This window comes from Myotis yumanensis, unplaced genomic scaffold, assembly GCF_028538775.1.
Source record: "Myotis yumanensis isolate MYYU_CA2020_CCGP unplaced genomic scaffold, mMyoYum1.0.hap1 SCAF_10, whole genome shotgun sequence".
NCBI classification, from domain to species: Eukaryota; Metazoa; Chordata; class Mammalia; order Chiroptera; family Vespertilionidae; genus Myotis; species Myotis yumanensis.
The window spans coordinates 55,004,003-55,019,276 of record NW_027223761.1 but is presented as its reverse complement, the minus strand read 5'-3'; positions in this window follow the sequence as shown (position 1 = coordinate 55,019,276).

Sequence of the window (15,274 nt, the reverse complement as noted above, 5' to 3'; positions counted from 1 at the left end):
CAATGCAGTTATCATAATGAGGAAACAACATTTATGTAATACTTTCTACAGTTTATATTCCGTTTATATGATCTAATCTATACTTTAGACTCCGACTATGTCATTCATCCCAATAATATCATTCATAGCATTTCTCTCCCTCCAGCCCAGGATCTAGTATTGCATTTAATTGTCATGTCTCTTTAGTTCTTTTTAATAAACTAGAGACCCATTGCATGAAATTCATTCAAGAGTAGGCCTTCCTTCCCCTAGCTTTCGGTACCAGCTTCCCTCTGACACCCGGGACCCAGGCTTCCCTCGCAGCCCCGGCTTTGTCCAGAAGGTCGTCTGGAAGGACGTCCAGTCTAGTTAGCATATTATACTTTTATTATTATAGATTAGATAAGAAAATTTCTCAGCCCCTCTTTGTCTTGATATTGGCATTTTTAAAGGATATAGTCCCATTAATTTACAGAAATGTTTTCTCAAGTCTGGATTCATAATATTCGTCCCTTGCTGGCTTATTGCTTAGGTCAAGTGTTCTTCCTGGGTGTCCTACCTGGGGGCACACATCCCTGGCTGTTCCTGGCTGGTGAGGGTAATGTTGAGAACCTGGTCACAGTGATGTCTGGTTTCCTCACTATAAGATTGACATTTTCCTCCTTGCGACCAATTAGCAATCTTTGGGAGACACTTTGTAATCATGTAATTACCTTGTGTCTCATAAAACTTACTCCTAGATTTAGAATCTATTGGTGATTGATTCTTGCTTGAACTATATTTATTATTATGTTTGTAAAATGGTGACTTTTCCCCCAACTCCACCTGCTCCTTCTCTGTGGGTCATTGGCACTTAGCTTATATAATAAGAAAGAGCTCTCCTTCCTTCCCTGTTTATTAATTGGTTGATTTGTTTATTATCTATTTATTATCAGCATGAACTCATGGATTCTTATTGAGTCAATAAATTATAAGCCTTTACTATCCTTAGTTCTTATGACCCTCAGAGTGCACCAGGTTTGGCAGTTTGAAGGTGATAATAAATAAAGAGTGTGCAGTCATATAACTCCTGTGTCTTTTTGGTCTGCCCCATCATTATTATTCTGAACACATTCTTACTTTCTGGCACAAAGAGATGCGCCAGGCTATCTTGTCCCTTCCCTACTGTTGCCTTTTCTTCCTACATATGCATGGCTTCGTGTTCAGCAACAGCTTCAAGAGGCTCTTATACAAATTTCTGGTGTCTTTTCCTGTGATTTTTCTTTTCTTTTCTTGTAAACAAACAAACCAACACAATACATGTTTGCTTAATTTTTCTTATTTCTTAAACAAAACATAGCATATTATCTGCACTCTTTTGCCCTTTGCTTTAAATTTTTTTTATTGATTGATTTTAGAGAGAGGAAGAGAGAGACATCAATTTGTTGTCCCACTTACTGATGCATTCATTGGTTGATTCTTGTATGTGCCCTGACTGGGGATTGAACCTGTAACCTTGGTGTATTGGACGATGCTCTAACCAACTGAGCTATGCAGCAAAAGCCCCTTTGCTTTTTCTCACTTGGCAATGAATTGTGGAAATGGTGCCTTCTCAGCTTAGAGAAGTCATCGATGACTCTACACATCGTCCAATGGGTACTTTGTCCCACAATCAGTCACCTCAGCTCCCATGATCTTTCTCCTCAACGTGGCCAGATGGCCCTGCTCTGGTGGGTTCCCCCATCAGGTGCAGGGTCTGGAGAGTCCCTCCAAGCAGGCTTCCCTCAGCTGTCTCCCTTTCTCAGAGGTCAGATTCCTGTGCTGCTCAGTACCCAGCGTCTCCAAGCAGTTGTTTCACACATCATCTCCAGGTTTCTAGTTGCTCCTGGTGGGAGGGCAAGTCCATTCCCAGTTACTCTATCATGGGAACATGCCCAGGAAGAAATTTGCATGTAGAACAGAATGGCTTCATTTTGCTCAACCAAGTGGGGTTTCTTCTTCCAAATGAGCTCTTTCTAGCATGGCCAGAATTCTGGGAAAATTTTTTCTAAATTTTCATTGATTTTTAAAGAGCGTGGAAGAGAGAGGGAAAGACAGAAATATTGATGTGAGAGAAACACATCAATTGGTTGCCTCCTGCACATGCCCTGACCAGGGCCCGGGAGGAGCCTACAACTAAGGTACGTGCCCTTGACCAGAATCGAACCTGGGACCCTTTGGTCTGCAGGCAGACACTCTATCCACTGAGCTGAACTGGCTAGGGCAGCCCTGCTTAGCTTTTGAGGTCTCCTGTTCTGAGATGGTTTCTTTATACAGCACATAGCACCTTTAAAGCATCCTGCCTTTTAAAACTTGTTTCAACCTTATAACAAGCTCATGGGGCAGATACTGCTGTTGCTCTTATTTTACAGGTGAGGAAACGGAGGCCCGGGGAGGTTGGTAATTTGCCTAAGATCATCCAACCTGAAAATCGATAATTTGCCTGAGATCTTACAACCTGAAAGTGGCAAACCCAGGTAGTTTCCCCCCAGAATTCGTGCTCTCCACCCCTCTCTGCACCATCTCTCAACCCTGTATGCATAGTGCTAGGCGTGGGCTCTGGGAGGAAGTGGACCTGCTTTTCAATCTTAATTTTGTTGCTTAGCAGTGATGTGACCTTGGGCAAATAACTTAGGCTCACTCAGCAAGTTTTAAAGTCTGCATTTATAAATTAAGGATCATAGTAGCGTCTAACTTAGAGTGCTGTAGAGCAATTTAAATTATATATTAAATTATACATAAAATCATACCATTGTACAATGATCTATGTCTGTATGTGTCATTAATTAGCAAATGCTTGGCAAAGATGTGCTCTTAATAAAGTGCAGCTCTTGTTATCACAACATCACAGATCAAATCTGACTCTTGGTGTAATTATGACCCCACACCCTGAGGCAGACACAAAGGCCCCAGTTGAGGTATTGCTTCTCTTCACGCCAGCATCTGCCTCATTGTCTGGCATATGATATGGACACTCTGTAACCATACTTGGGGGAAATAGTAATGAACAGATGGACGAGTGAGTGAGATGCTGACCACACAGTAAGAGGATTGAGAGCTTTCTCATGGCTGACATCCTTGGCCCTCTATCTGGGGACCTGCGGGAGGGGAACCTCACACTCTCAGAAGACGGGCAGGTGGGACCGTGAGACCTCGAGCTTTGACAATGCACTCATTGTCTTTCACAGCGGAAGGACTGGCCCGAGCTCTCATTTACTCTGTTTGCTTGGAAGTCCTCCAAGCAGTGACCACGCAGGAGCCTCAGCCAGCTTCTGGGTTTGCTTTCTCCTAACGGGATACAATCGCTGCCCCGCACTCCGTTTGCTAGCTTCAGTCCTCGACAGCTTCAAAGGCGCAAGGGAAGACCCAGCTCTGTTTTCCTTCCGAGGGCTTCCTGGGTCCCTGCCATGGTATTTGAAGGCTGTTTCTCATTATACGGTTGACCACTTCTTGTTTTTCACTGCACATGAACTTGGTAGATGTCTGGCATGGCTGGGTCAGAAGCCTCTATTTGCCTGCCCGGGCTGTGTGAACTTGAGGGAGTTACCTCAATACACTGAGCCTTTGCCCCCTCATCTGTCAAATGGGGGTGTTAAGATTAAGTGCTATGCAATGTGACGTGCTTAAAACAATGCCTGGCTGTTTAGGCAAGGTTCTCCAGACATATAGAGCCAATAGGACATAGAGAGAGAAAAAGATTTATTATGAGGGATTGACTCTTATCATAGTGATATGGAATTTTTGGACTGGAACCCGGATTCTTTGTCCGCCAGAATCGAAGAATGAATCCATGGACAGAAAGTGGTATAACAAAGGTGGAGATTTATTGAAGAACAGATACAGACTCCCACATGGGGAGAGGGAAAGAGTCCCACAGAATGGACTCCCAAGTAGGGAGGGGGAAAGGGTCCCACTGAGTTCCTTTTCCCTATGGCTTATAAAGGCTGCAGATCCTAGTGCATTGATATCCCCTCTGATTGGTTACTATTCCCTTAGACTGGTTACTATAGTAACTCCTGGGCTCAAAGGTTGAACCTCACATGGGACATGGGAGGTTCTCCCCCCTCCTTCCTTATTGTTTTTCTATTCCCTTTGGGCTTTCTTCCGATCCATCTGGATGAAGGGCTTCCTTCTCTTTATTCTGTAAATACATACCTTTTGCTGTTCCCAGCTCCTCATTCTATGAAAATGTACCTGTTACAGCTTTCCAGCTCCCCCATTCTATGGAAATATACCTTCTGCTGCTCTGTAGCCCTGTGCTTCCTCCATGGTCCCCCTAATTTCCAAGATTTCTAATATTTCCTAAACCTGTCCTATTTCACCCCTAAAATTCCTGTTTCAATAGTGTGTCTGAGAAGTCCCATGATCTGCAAGCAGGAGGCCCCAAGATCCAGGAGCGCTGATGTCTGAGGGCAGGAGGAGGCAAGGTCCCAGCTGAAGCAGAGAACTGTCACCCTCTGCTGCCTTTCTGTGCTATGAAGAACTTTGATGAATTGGCTGATGCCCACACCTTTGGCGAGGGACATCTTTGCTCAGTCTACCAATCCAAACGTTAATCTCTTTGCTCTTTCCATGACAGCCCGGCAGCCCTGCACTCAGTTGGGGAGACAAAACAGCCTCCCAGACACACCCAGAAACAATGTTTTGCAAGCTCTCTGGGCATCCCTTGGCCCTGTCGCGTTGACACTTAAAATGAACCATATATTGGCCACAGGTGATGTTAAAGGTGAGTTGCCTTATGTCGTACTCCTTTAAGCAGGCTGAGTCAACAAGGATTTTTCAGTCTAAATGATAACTCTGAGATGGCTGTCTCCTTACAAAGCATATTGCCTAAGATGGCCTGTCCTGTCTCTCCCAGAAAAGTCCCTGCCATGGGCAAATCCTGCCTTTTTAGGGCCGAGTGACCTGCCTGTTTTTACTGCCCTGACTGCGGAATTTCTGGCCATCAGTCCTCAAACTCTGGACATCCCCACCCACTGTCCTCATCAGCAAGTCACATCAGGACTTGCTGAGTCTGCTTTCCAGCAGTTGTGGAGATGGAAGGCTCTGGGGGACACTCCCTGGACACAAAGAGGTATTCACCATGTCCTCAGCCGGCAAGAGGGTGTCCACGTTCTTGCATTATCATAATTATTGTTATTAGCACTATAGTAACAAACAGGTCCACCCCTAAACCCAAATAGTTCAGAGCACTTTTACAAGAAACAAGGGAATTCTCTAACAAAATAAGGAAACTAACATTGCTATAATGCTATCAATTACAGGCCTTATTCACATTTCGCCCATGGCCCTGACAATGTCCGTTATGACTCCCCTGCTTCCCCCACGGGGAGGCGCCAGTCCAGGGTTATGCACGGCATTAGTTGTTACTTCTTTCGTCTCCTTTAATCTGGAGTTTGCACAGAGCTGACGCTCAGTTCCTTTGTTCTTTCCACTAGAGCCAGGCCGCCCTGCGCTCAGTCAGGGAGAAGGAACTCAGGACATCAATCTTCCTGGGCAGCACCCTCCCCGGTACTGCTCTGGGCCGCTAGTCAGGTGCTGGACTCACGCCAGTGCCTGGGAGGTGTCTGCATGGCCAGGGCATCCTGTACCAGAGCTAAGAAAAGTAAATGATGTCTTTGCCTTACCTATTTGAGAACAAAGCCCTATCTTAGCAGCTCATTTCTTTAGTTTTGGCAAATAAAATATGCTGCCTCTGAGGGCTGCACAGTGCCAAAGTCAAACTTTTCAAAATGGTTCTTTCCCTCCCTCCCTGTTTTCCTCCCTCCTCCCTCCCTCCCTCTCTCATGGTCTCCCTCTCTCTCTCTCTCTCTCTCTCTCTCTCTCGTCCCTCCTTCTCCCTCCCTCCCTTATTCTCTTCCTCTCTCCTTTCTTTCAATTCTCTGAGCTCAAAGGTCATCTTATAGAGATCTTTCCTGAAGGGTAAACCCGTGGTTCTCCAACCTGAGAAGCCACAGCCAGGCTGGCTCACCAGGCAGGGCTCCCTCTCAATGCAGAACCCAGGCTCCCACTTTGGGTAGCTGCTACAAACACATTAAATGCACATAGCAAGCGTGTACGTTTTTAGATGTCTTTTGATAATTCTGCTTTTGCAATTATTTGTTTATATTACTTATTTCCTCTAGGTTCTGGGAAGTCTTTGTGCATTCTCTGGAAATCCTGTGACATGAGGCAATCTAACCTTAAATTATCTTCAAACATAATGAAAATGTCAGCAAATAATAAAGGAAAAGGTTAATAAATCTGATTTAGAAAAGTCAGTCTATTACATTTTAGAGATATTTAGATTGGTAGTCTTCTTGGTTTTGTAACTTCTCTACCGTATTCTAGAACGTTGCGTTTTGTGTCTGTTGTTGTTTCCTGGGGTTCAAAGGTTTGCACAGTTCCAGAAAAGACTGGGGCCTGGCACTGTACCCGTGGGCCCAAGGGGTAGCACAACCCAGGCCACATTGAGTGCCAGCTGTGTGACCACTAGCTGTGTGTCCCCGGATGAGTCACTCAGCACCTCTCGGCTTCAATGTCCTCATCTCAAACTGGGATAAAATTACCACAAAGAAATGATTTCCATGAGATAATACACGTGCCTGGGACGTATTAGGCCAGTAGTATATAGCAGCTATTATGAGTCATTACTAAAAGTATGGGCAACATGGAATTATATTGTGCCTTATATGAGGTCAAGTACGTGAAAACGTTTGGCAAACTACAATGTGCCTGGGGAAAATGTTGTGGGTTTTCATTATCCTCACACAGATGTGACTGTGCCACTTCCCTGATCAGACAGCTGCAGGGAGTCCCTGCTTTCCACACAATCAGCCCAAGCAGGCCTAAGGGGCTGATGGTCTTTTGCAGGCTGGCCACACCCCCATGGGGTGAGGGTCCTCGCTGCGGGTCATGGCTGGCCTGGGCGAGGGGCTGAGGGCCTTTTGGGGGTGGTTTGCAGGTCGGCCAAGCCCCTGGCTTTGTCTGGAAGGACATCCGGAAGGTCTCCGGAAGGTCTCCCGGTCTAATTAGCATATTACTCTTTAATTAGTATAGATGACCTGCGATTTGATCTAGTGCTTTCCAGCCTCCAGTCTTGTCTCTCTCTGATCAGTGCTCTACAGTGACATTTCCAAAAACAAACAGGATCACGTCCATCACCTGCTTAAGGCTCGTTCGTGTAGAGTCCTGGCTCTCACCCTGCTCCACGAGGCCCGGATGTTCTGGCTGCGCCTGCCTGAGGCCCCACCTAACATCACCGCCCACCCACCTGCCCCTCTGCACTTCCATTAAAATTCTCCACGTTCCTTAAATACATGACACTCTCCTCACCTCTGGAGTTTCACGTTGGCTGTTTATGCTGTTTGCTCTGCTCGGAGCACTCCCTGTGGGCCCTGACACCCCCTTCCTCTGGACCTCAGCCTTGAGGTCCCACCCTCACCCCTACATTAGAGTAAAGCTAACATTTAACATTATTACACTCATCAGACATACTGAGACTGTGTGTGGGAGGTTGGTCTCTGATGGTGAGTGATGTGGAGCAGGGCACTTGCCTTTTTGTGTCCCATGTTGTATCTTTGGGACCCGGAATGGGGCCAGCTCTATATTCACCCATCCATCCACCCACCCAGCGATCCAGGCAACAAAATATTTATTGAGCACCTGCTACATAGTGCTAAATAGTGACTAATGGTGCCAATCCACCTTGGAGATTGGAGATGGGGGGCGAGGGGAGGTATTCTGCACCATAAAATGTTTATTTAGCATCGAAATATGTGACTTTCTTTTAATATAATTGCCTTATAAATCACATGATTTGTCTAAACTTTGTAAAAGTTTATGAAGGCAGAACCCACGCCCTGAATAAGGTTTGTCCCAACCCCGCTGTGGGACCGGGTGTAGGGTAGAGGCTAAAGCACAGTGTCGCCGTGGGAGGGCTGGGTTCAGCTCCATGTCCAACCACTGGGCTGAGCAGCCTGGAGCAAGCAATTTAACCTCTTTAGCCCCCAGTTCTTTCACCAGTAAAATGTGTCTAATGGCGACTGCGTTATTGGCCTCACGGGGCTTTTGAGGGATTCATGAGATCATGAATATGTGTTTTATGAACTGTGAAGAGCAATATGTGGTTGTAAGAAAATACGATTATGAAGGTGATGACCAGGGCCATTCTGGGAGGGGAGCAAAAGAGGTGTCAAATTGTAAAGCACTCTATAAATCCAGATTCCAGATTAAGAAAAATGATGAACAGACAGGCCGGAAGAAGCATTTTGGGGAATAAAGAGTGATAGGCACATAGCACCCTCCTCCGTTTCAGTAAACACGCAGATGACCTGGACATGAGAGGACAAGTCCAGGACATCATTTATGATTTAACAGCCTTCCTGTCATCTCCTAAAGCAAATATTTATACTTCAGAGTCAGTGACGTCACCGAGCTGTTACTCCCTGGAGGAATTCGGGCCACCCTTCATGGAGACCCAAGAGAGACCTGTGCTTTTTCCTGTTTTGGAAATTCGCTGGTCCTGCCGGTCTCTTTGCGGAGTTGTTCTGTTCGTGCAGATATGGAACCATAACTCGGTCCCATTTGCACGTGCCCACGGGGGGAAGCGATGGCTCCCACTATCCCACACGGCCAAGGCTCAGAAAGACGGGCTCACGAGGTTGGCAGTACTTTGTAATACAGAGCAGCTCAAGGAGCCACAGCAATCGAATCAACACCCTGGCAGGACTGGTAAGCATCTGTCTAGTTCACTGCTCATCCTGGGCACCCACTCAGATTCGATGTGGGAGGTGAGAGGAGAGATAGGTAGAAGAAGGTGTTCATTAAATCACAACAGAGTGAATAATCTAGGCACCTCTAAACCAGGGTCAGGTAGCCACACGTGGTCCTTTGCCATTGTTCACTGGGTATTGTGGGCTGAGGAACTCCAGAGAAAAGAGCGAATTCCATCACCGTTTCAGAGCTCAAAGACCCTGCCCCACTTTCCCAATCCCCCCTCCCTTCTCCTGAGCAGGGCCCTCTGTTACCTTCCACCTGTCTTCCCCTAAGCCCCCTGCTTCGAATTCTCCATCTAATCTTCCTGAGCGAGCTTTGCTCCATTACAATGAATCACAGAGTGTGGAAGCATGAACAGATGTGATTATCACTAAGCACACTCTTTTGCAATGATCTAGTTATGAACTGATCTCCTTTGCCCTCCTGTGAGCTCCGTGAGGACACCGCATCGTCTTCTCTATCCGGGTACTTTTGCCTCTAGCTAGGTTCTGGAACCAAGTAAGTAAGTACTCAGAAGGTGGTTGCTGAATTGAATCAGAAATCATTGAGCCCACCCCTCTCTCGGAAGTGCAGAAAGTGAGGTGCAGGGTGGGAGTGGAGCCCAGATCTCCTGTCTCAGTCCAGGGCTCAGATCACTCACTCGGGAGGTATTGTGCAGGAGAGAAAGAACAGAGTTCAAGTCCTGGCTTCACTACTAATTAGCAATGTCGCCTTGGGTTAGTTAATTAGTTAACGTCTCAGACCTTCAGTTCTGTAAAATAGGATTAACTATACCTATTTTTCAGGGTGTTTTCACAGATTTGAAATACTATATTAAAAGAGATAGGCACTGAGTTAATTGTAGGTGTAACCATTATTATTACCCTTTCCCTCCACATTTGTGTGCAGTTGCTAGGGATGCCCTCCTGGCTCTTCTAGAGCAGCAATTTGTCCCATCTGCTGAAAGGGTCTCTCGCACCATCAGCCTGGTCAGATCCAGACCCAAGATGATCCAGCCCAAGGTGGAGGCAGAAGATGACAGGATCCTGTGGCCAGCACAGACCCTAAATTTACACTCCCTGACTCACCTTTGTGGTCTCAGCCTCGTTCTGGCCAATGACCTAAGTTTCCATCCCAGTCCCAACATCTTGGAACTACGAGGTAGAAGGAAATGGATTTCATGTATTCCCACCTGGCCCACACTGCAGAGATCCCTGACACTAAGTCCTAAATTTCCTACAAAATACTTCTACTGACAGAGCACCCCAGCCCACCCACTCTCTGCTTCCGGAGGCAGCCCAGTCCCTTCCTGTTCAGCACCAATTAAAATTAGGGTCTTCCTTTCATTGAGTGAAAACATCGCCCTTATAAGTCCATCCATTGGTCCTGGTTCTGCTTTCTATAACAACATAAAACATGGTAGTCCCCCTTCAATAGGACACATAAGTCCCTAAAAGATGGTAGTCATTTCTCCCCTAAGTTATCTGTTTGGGATGAGAAGTTGCCATGTAAGCTTTACAAGAGCACACTTCTTTCGGTTTCATCTAAATAAGTGCCTTGCATATCATAGTTGCTCAATAAATATTTTCTGAATGAATGGACCCCTATAATGTGCTGGACAATTCACAGGTCACTATATCCATTATTACTAACTAGAGGCCCGGTGCACGAATTTGTGCACATTGAAAGGAAATTAATTAGAAGAAATATTTTAATATCACTATTCGCCCTTTCTCTATAATAGAAGTGTCAACCAAATTCACGATCGACAATGACAGATGGAAACACATGTGTGTGATTGGCTCCAGCCAAAGCTTTATATATATAGATAAACTTGCTTAATTAGACCTGCTTTCTGATGTAGCTAAACTTTTTCCAGCCCAGTGAAGCACCCCAACTTCTCTTTTGGGTAATTGTTGGCAACACAGCAGTAAATATCAACATGAAGCAGATTATGATTGTAGATCACGCAGGGAGAACAAAGGGTAAAATATTTAACTGTAGCAGTGTTTGACTATATTCTGCACAGTGAGAAAACCTGAAGTCATTTTCAAGGTCCACCATTTCTTACTTCTTTTCAGTCGGGTCAAGTTTCTAAACTTTCTAAATCTCTGTTTTCTGGCTAATGAAAAGAAAATAGGATTCTACTGAGTCTCCTATCTACCTACTCTAGGACGTCTGTGAGGATCAAGTGAGATGAGGTACATGAAAACGCTTCACAGACATTTGGTTAAACTGTGAAATGTTTGCACCTGGCTATAAAGCAAGTCATGTTCCTGGGCTGAAGAAACTCCAAGGATGCTAGTCACTAGGGAGAGGAAGCCAGGTGTTGCTACATGATGTTATTACCCAGTGCCCACAGCCACTGGTCTGGTCTGTGGACCGCATTTTGTGCCATGGGGTCTTGGCAGCGTCAGCTGCGATTTGGTGGGCTGTCACTCTGGGGTGGTGGCAAGGCCTGTGTCCCACTTGGGGGAAGCCAAGTGTTGCTTTGTGGGTGCCAGGTCCGCAGTGCCGTTTCTCTGTAAATGTCCACTGCAGGTCACGGCAGCTCTTGTGTTGAGTGTCTGCCCCCTGGTGGTCAATGCACATCATAGCGACCGGTCAGACAGTCGGACACTTAGTATATTAGCCTTTTATATATATAGATTCTCACAACAACATGCTGGAAAGAAATCACTAGTCCCATTGTATAGACATTATTTTGCATTTAAATAAGGATCCTTTCTTTATTCATCTTAATTTCACCTGTGATATCAATTGTTTATTTATGTATGTATGTATGTATGTATGTATGTATGTATTTATTATTAATCCTCATCCAAGGATTTTTTTCCATTGATTTTTAGAGGGGGAGGGGAGACACACAGAGAGAAACATCGATATGAGAGAGACACATCAATTGGTTGCCTCCTGCATACATCCTGACCAGGGCCAGGGATCAAGTCTGCAACAAGGCATGTGCCCTTGGCCAGAATCGAACCAGGGACCCTTCACTCTGCAGGCTGACGCTCTATCCACTGAACCAAACCAGCTAGAGCTCAGTCCGCCTTTTAAAATTCAGATAAAAGCAAGTGTTTGTTTGTTAATCTTTTAATAAAACTATTTTACTTCAAACAATTTTATTGGTACTTTTACTTTTCGAATTGAGCCAAATATTGGCTTTTTGTTTATTAAAAAAGGTTGTTTGGAGCCATGATGTGTGTTGCACTGAGTTCCTTGGTTCTGGTCTAAGGGGCAGGGAGCCCAGCATTCTGCAAGAGCCAGGTCCATGCGCTGGCTGGGCCTTTCCCGGGCTTTCTGCCGAACCTCGGAGGTTTTCCCCCTATTTGAATGATGCTCAAGTGGCTGGGCCAGCAAGTCACAGCCCCAGCTGCCCACAAGGAGCCAAGAAGCCTGGGCTGACTGAGGCCTCTGAGCAGTGGCTTGTTTATGTGGGTGAGAGTATGGGCTCCCACACAGCAGCATCCAACAGGCCTCACTGGCATTTTCATAGCACAGAATCGCCTGTAAGTCATCGCTGTGTCCCTAGATTACCTGGCACCATTCCAGTGGGATATTGACAAAGGAAAGTGAGAGGTGAACAAGCAACAACATGGTACCAGAGGACAAAGGGGAAAAGCAAGCACACAAACTTGAAGGAAAGACTTCATGGCCATCGACCAGAACGTGTCTTGATCACCACTGAATGTCTGGGCCGATTTGCACATGGTTCACTTTTCACATGAAGATGCTGTGTTTGAAAAACAAATAACCAAACCAACCAGGAGTTACCTTTGAGAACCCAAGAAATAGTCATAACTTAAATATACCAGGAGGGGGCGATCCAAGCATGTGCAAAGGTCAGCACAGTTAGCAAAGGCAAGTTCACTTGGGGAGAGATTTTTTTTACAGTATACTTTTCAAAACTTGAAGAAATCTGAGATCATTTAGTCTGAATCTGCAGGCCAAGGTATTTGAAAGTGTCGTTTAATTTGGGGAGTTATTTTTTGACCGAGAGAGAAAAAGGCTCCCTAAATGGTCAAAGACACTTATCAAAATAAGCTTTGTTCAGAATTATGTTATCATGACAAACAACAAAATTAGAATGACAGTGTATCTTATATACTTAGATCCCTTCCGCAAGGCATTTGAGAAACATCTGAACGTTGGCCACTTTTAAATAGATTGTAATTAAGGACATACATTTCATAGGAAAAGAGTGTGAAGAAAATTGAGTGCTCATTAGCATATAAATGAAGAGTCCTGCATGATCTGTATTATACTTGTACCGAGGTTACTAGTTCTTAGGTATGTCATGCATCTTTGCAGTTACGTGCACATACGTTTCCTAGTGCATCTTCTTTCCATATGCTAACCAGTTGCTCACAGGGATTAAATCGAAGCTTCATCAAGGATCAAACATCTCTTGCTCTGTGCTTCATACCCTGCTGCCCCCTCCCCCAACCAGGACGTGTGGTTAGTTGCTGCATTCTCAGCAATCCCCTGATCCCTTGCTATAAGTAGAACCGGAGCAAGAAGAACTCTGGAGGCAGACTGCTAGGATAGGAATCCCAATTTAGCAGTGTTTATTTTTTTCCCAAGTTGCTTAACTTCTATGTGCCTCTATTTCCCCATAGGTTTGTAGTGAGAAGTAAGTGAATAATATATGTGAAATACTTAGATAAGTGTCTCACATGTAGCAGGTACTCAATAAATGCTTCTTTATTTTATGAATGCCTCAACCAATGTAAAGTCTTGATAAGAACAAATTCACAAGGAAATCGCAGAATCCTTGGATGGGTTTTTACTGGCTATAAAAAGTCAGCGGTCCAGTGGCAAACAGGAGAGTTGACTAGCGACACCCTCAGCAAAAGAAACTAATTGGTGTCAGGTCCATCAGACAAGCCTCTCTGTCCCTCTTCTAGAATGTGGTGACAATCAGTGAGCCAGAAATATGGAGCACTTCAATAAAAGTGTAGAGCTTTGTCTCAAAAATGCCAGCCAGCCACTAGAAGAGTGCTACCTGTAGTCACAGAATCTCTTGCTTTGTTTTTCATCTTTTCACTTGTAACATAAAGAGCTTAAAAAATGGCCAATTCCCCACTAACTTGACTTTCTAGACAGATCGATAATGTTTCAAAGAAAATATTTTTTAAATGGCATCTAAAAAATAGTATATAAAGGAGTTACGGGGCTCCAGAGTTAAGAAAAGAATGACCCAATACACACTATAAATGAAAAGAAAATATGCAGGGAGACAGAAACTCACAGTAGGAAGATAATTCTTAAAATCAAATCAGACTTTCTTACTCCAAAAAATGATATTTCCAAGCAAAAATGGGCCATTTGAAAAAATATGGGCTGAAAAGAAATCTGGAAAAAAAAGAAAAGAAATCTGATCACAAATCTTAATATCCAGATTTAGAGACTGAAATGTGATCATTAGATGTTTTATCCTTTCACACAGTGGATATCATAATTTTATTTTTATTGATTGATTTTAGAGAGAGAGACACAGTGAGAGAGAAACATGGATTTGTTGTTTCACTTATTTATGCATTCATTGATTGATTCTTGTGTGTGCTCTGACTGGAGATCAAACCTGCAATCTTGACATATAGGGATGACACTCTGTCCCACTGAGCTACCCTGCCAGGGCTCACACAATGGGTATTATAAATACTAGAGGCCCAGTGCATGAATTCGTGCACCGGTGGGGTCCCTTGGCGTGGCCTGCGGGGATCGGGCTGAAACTGGCAGTCCAATGCTGACAGCTGTTCCTGCGTGCCGCTCTTGCTCATTCCAGCCCTGCTGCGCCTGCCACCACTGCTGCTCAGTAGGTTTACTGCTGCTCTGCTGCAGTCTCTGGACTGCGGTGGCCCTGCGTCTGGCACCCGTTGGTCAGCTGAGCAACACTCCCACTGTGGGAGCACACTGACCACCAGAGGACAGCTCCTGCGTTGAGCATCTGCCCCCTGGTGGTCAGTGCACGTCACAGCGACCATTCGACCGGTTGACCAGTCATTCGGTCATTTGGTCGACCAGTCACTTAGGCTTTTATATATATAGATTGGAGTTTTAAGTAAAAAATTTTTTTCCAGATAAATGTCCATAGCATTTTCCCATTTTTGAAATCTCAGATGAATGGAAATGAAGATAATGTGGGATATTAAACAGCTTGAAGAACTTAAAGAGGCATAAAGGAGCTGATCAGTAAAAATATAATGAAGGAATTGAATGCATTCTTTCTAATATATTATAGTCGATTAACAAACACATTTTTTCCCATGAGAATAAAAAACTGGTGGCATTTCTGTGGGATCATCCAGCTCTGTGTTTGGCTGGTCTGGCAGATATCCTGCAGTAGTTAAACGTGTCACTTTTAAAGGACAACGTCCTTATGTCTAAGAATGGCTTACCCATGGAGGATATTAGTCATGCTTCAGTTATATTTACCAAACATGGCATTTCCCATCAGGGAACTGGATGTAGAGCAAGGATTACTAAATCCCAGAAAACAAATGCACTGACCAGGCAGGACAATCTAACTCAAAGATTT